The following is a 4,710-nucleotide window of genomic DNA, read 5'->3' as shown; positions in this document are numbered from 1 at the left end:
GGGGGGGTGAGTTGGTGGGGAGGAAGTGCTGGCGCGCAGGCGTAAAACTCCACAGTGGTAGCCAAGAGGTTATTAGATTGTTGCTTTATACAGGTTTGTGAAAATGCACATATTCACACGAGGACGGCGCAGTGCGGTGAGAGAGCCCAGTGCAAGTTCAAATACTGCTCAGGAAGTAAAAACTGAACAGGAGGAAAAACTGGTACTGTGCACTGATGCAAACTGACAGGTGATTAACTCTTTCAGCTCTTCTGGAGAAGGGTTTTCTTTTGTTTTATATATGTAGTTTGTTTTTTTAAACGATGACTAATGCTGGTGTTGAACACAGGAAATGGATGGTGTTTCAGCTACAGTTTGCTTTTATTTACCTGTCGGTGTAATGTGCATCCCGGTGCTGCGGCAGGCCCTGCTTGCGTCTCTGGCTGGATGATGAAGAGCTGCCCGCTGAAGGCAGGTGGGCTTCTAATGCGGCTGGATTCCTGGCTGCGGCGACCAGCGCCTCCTGACGAGCACGCAACAGATCTGTCAAAAAAAAAAAGCAAAATGGAGGAACATTTGATGAAAAACTTAAAGCTGAAAACAAAAGAAAGTGTCCGCAAAAATATAGTTCAGTGTGGTGCTGCTTACTGTGCCTAAAAAACATATTCATACCCTTGGATATATGTTTTTTTTATTGCTGTCATAAAATTAATAAATTAATCATGGTCAAAATAAATAGTCCTTTACAAAAAAGCCATTCAATGTCAAAGTGAAATCAATTTTCAAGCAAGTAATGCTGTTGTTGTTTGGTACATTGTTTTGTACTATTAGTACTTAGTATATTCTTAGTTTAGCATATTTCTTAGTTCATATCCCAAATCTTATTACTGTTTTTCTTTACAATTTGTATTTTTGTTGGATGTAACTGGGACCCTGTGTACAAAATTTTGTTCCACTACATGTACCACATGTGGTGCGAATTACAATAAAGACACCTTGACGCCATCTAAATGAAAATATGTAACGTAAAACACGTGAAGTAAGTGAATGTCCTAATTCAACTCTGATGAAAGATTATTCAAAAGTACAAGTCTGGGAATGGATGCAAAATAATTTCCAAGGCCCTAAACATCCCCAGGAGTTCTGTTAAATTCATCATCAAGGAACAGAAGGAATATGGGACATGTGCAAATCTACCAAGAGTGGGCCATCCTCACAAACTGAGTGTCCGTGGAAGAAGGAGAATAATGTTTTCATCAACAATGGCCTTCACTTTTCCTCTCCCATGATGCTTGGACTGGAGAAGAACTTAAGCTATAGTTGCTGGATGCTTAGTATCTCACAGATTTTACAGACTTTTTGTCATTGTTTTGGCCTAAAATGACTGATTTTGCTGCAGATTTTTTAAAACATTGCAACTTTGCAATGTTTTTATTTTAAACATATTTATTTTTTCTATAACATGGTGGGTGATAAACTCAATTCCAAAATAGCTGCGAGTACCCTTTTCTAATGAGAGTTGTACAGTAATAACAGTTGAAGTGCCAACAACAAATCGGTTCAAATGTTTACATAAAATAACATTCTTAATATAAAACAAAACACTAAATGAAATGTTGACAAATTACATTAATAAAAAAAGGGTAAAAAATTGCATAATCTGAATCTCATTTAACATTCTCTGTAAACAGTCCTAGAAAAGCAAAATACTACAGAACTTCTCATCGTTGCTTTTACAGCAAAGCAATGCAACATAAAGTGCAAATCAGCAAAAACTGGGTCTGTTTGCTCAATTCTTGCTTGTTCCATCACAATGTTGCCCAAGGTGCAAAACGGTTGATAAAACTTTTAAGTAAGACTTCAAGACTTTGCAATTTAGTGGTTTAGTCATGTTTTGCTATCAAACATTTCCATCTTGCAGGTTGAGCCATGAGTGGATTCCAGGACGTTAAATCAAGCGATGACGATTGGTCAAAAACGCAGAAATGTTGTAGTGACTGGTTAAATTTGCAATTATTGTTGCGATCGCAACATTGCAACTTCCTGGAGAGACAGTTGTACATTTACTATCTTAGCTGCAAGTGCTACAAGTCACACAGAAAATAAAAAGTTGACATTTAGAATCTATTTACTGTCTTGATATATCACCAGGCTAAGAATGCAGAAAGCTCAGGGGAAAAACGTAATAATTATTTGTAAAAATACTTGCCTCACTCAGACTAAATGCTGAAAATATTTTTTAAATGTTATACACACAGTGTTTAAAATCCACCTGTCAGACTGAAGAACTAAAGTTTTGAGCAAATGTGAGATCAGTTTCTGTCAAATAAAAGTTAGAATATTTGTGTAAACAAATGGTGTTGACTTTATTTTTATTTTGTACAAATGACAAAAAGCAACTTCACACAACGGGCCCACTGTGTTTTTACAGCCCCCCACCGTCACAGTAATCATGCCTTCTCCCTCCGTCTCTGCCTGCCCTCCACCTCCACCTCCTGCCCTCAAACGCTCGCCTCATTCCACCTCCTCCTCCCCTCTGCCTCCTTTTCTCCCTCGCAGGAGATGAGGACTCATCATTATCAGCCGGGCCAGGCCACACCAGGAGACATGGCTTCTAATGAGAGAAAAATCCATCCGGCTCTTTCTCTCCTGCCTCTCGCTCCCTGCCTCAATCTATCCTCTCCCCCACCCTCTCCCACCAACACACACGCACACACACCCCTCCGACCCTCCACCACCCTTTTTTTAATTAGACAGATCCCTTGGGAGCTAGGGGCCATTTCCGCCGCCGGTACGGGTGTGATGTGTGTTTTTTGTGTGTCTGTGTGATTTAGGTGTCTGACTGTGTGCGTGCGTGTGTGTGCATGCACGCGCGTGTGTGTGTGTTGAAGCAGCTGAGTGGGCGCCGGGGTGGTGGTGGGGGTGAAGCGACAGATATTAATGCGGCCTAGCTCCGGTGTATCGATCTGTTTGCTGCGCCAGGCCGCAAGGGACTCTGCTGGCGGCAGACGAGGGTGTGTGTGTCTGTGCGTGTATGTGGGGATATGGTGGAGGGGGGGGGAGTGGTGTGGTAGGGGTGGGTTGTGAAAGATAAGAGGGATGAGAGGGAACTGAAGCCCTAGAGCGCACACACACGGTCTGTTGTGCACTTGTGACGGGGTGGAACAGGTGACCTCGGAGTTTTCTGTGGTCACAATCTCATCCCACCAATTATTTTGTACAACTGACTCAGTTAAAGGGCAGCTTTAGCAGTTATTATTAAAGCACCTTTATAAAGTCCAGGGACCTCCAGGCTACAGATATATATTTTTTAAAAGAGTTGATGCTGCAGAGGCAAAAGCAAAACAAGATTAAAACTTTTGTATTCTTGAGAGCAAAGAGTGATTTACAATATCTTCTACTAATTTTTTATTTATTTTTTTTTGGGGGGGGGGGGGGGGGGACACATGCAGCAGATGTTTTCTGGGAACACTAAAATGTAATGAATGCAGCTGCTTGTTGCCATAGCGACTCATGAAGTTATTGATGTTGACTATTTGACAGCGGTATCTGAGAACAACTAAATGCTTTTTTGCAGGGTCGTTCTGATTGGAGAGTTCTGAAGGCAGGGTTTCAGTCAAGTTTTGAAACGTTGAAAGAACTTAAGCTTTATCAAAGGTTACTTAAAAAAAGAATTATGATTATATTATTCACTTCTATTTTCTGTTATTTTAAAAAATAAGTTTGTGGCTAACTGCATTCTGTGTTTATTAATTTCAAATGAAGGCCTAAAAAAAAGTGTTAAAAATCCAACAAGTGACTTCTAAATAGTAGCCAAAGATTCTCATAATGCATTCACATTGAACACATCGAAATACTATGCATATTTTTAATATTTGTACATTGAAGTATTAATAATACAGTAGTTCCTCGCTACTTTGCAGTTCGTTTATCGCGGACTCGCTCTATTGCGGTTTTTCCAAAATAAGATTGGACATGTAAAAAAAAGTTAAGACTGGTCCTCTGAACATTCAAAAAACAAAACAAACCAAAAAAAAAAAAAAAGTAGAAACATTTCGTCTGTCATCCGAAAGACTTCTTCAGTCTGAGGTGCTGTATTCAGCTCAGTCTTATAAATAGCACCTTCTCAGAGTGGATCAACCAGTTTGCTGCTGACAACCAAAACCAGCTGCTCACATGATCAAGAAGGACCATCAGCCTAACAATGGATCATTAGCACACTGATGGCTGTTTACTACAAAGTACAGAGGGCTGAGTGATACTAGCAATAACAGCATTGTAGGAGGGGGACAGTTGAACACGGAGGCCTCCACCCCTGTTTAAAGATGGACGATTTCTTTTCACAAAGATGGATGCATGCATGAGCAGCATCAGGACAAAGATTGGACATGGCACACAATTGGCTGATTGATGGATGAGCTGCACGATCGGCATGGAATTTGTATTTAAAATAAATTATTTTAAATTATTTAGCACCTGCTGCACCTTTGTGCTGCCCACACTGCAGGATAAACTTCCTGCTGCAGCTGATCAGCTGTTCTCTGTGCAGAGCAGAGAAGTGGGCGTGGCCAAGAACGCCTGCAGGTGGCTGAGAGCAACAGAGGCAGAGAGATGAAATCATGCCATTCTGTGCTCTTTTAGAGCATTTAGAGTTTAGAAACATTGCTTAGAATATTGCAAGAGCGTGGGAAGGGTTTAAAACACCTCTCTCTCCTTGTGTGTGTGTGTGTA

At 40.8% G+C, this 4,710-nt stretch overlaps 1 protein-coding gene across 1 annotated transcript in view; it reads left to right on the top strand.

Annotated features, from left to right (window-relative positions):
- Nucleotides 1-4,710, top strand: part of noc2l (NOC2-like nucleolar associated transcriptional repressor) — a 32,226-nt gene that overhangs the window by 5,348 nt on the left and 22,168 nt on the right. The gene's annotated exons all lie outside the window — the stretch shown is intronic.

Source organism: Nematolebias whitei, chromosome 11 (genome assembly GCF_014905685.2).
Source record: "Nematolebias whitei isolate Nwh7 chromosome 11, NemWhi1, whole genome shotgun sequence".
In the NCBI taxonomy this organism is placed as follows: Eukaryota; Metazoa; Chordata; class Actinopteri; order Cyprinodontiformes; family Rivulidae; genus Nematolebias; species Nematolebias whitei.
This window is presented reverse-complemented; position numbering and strand designations above follow the sequence as displayed.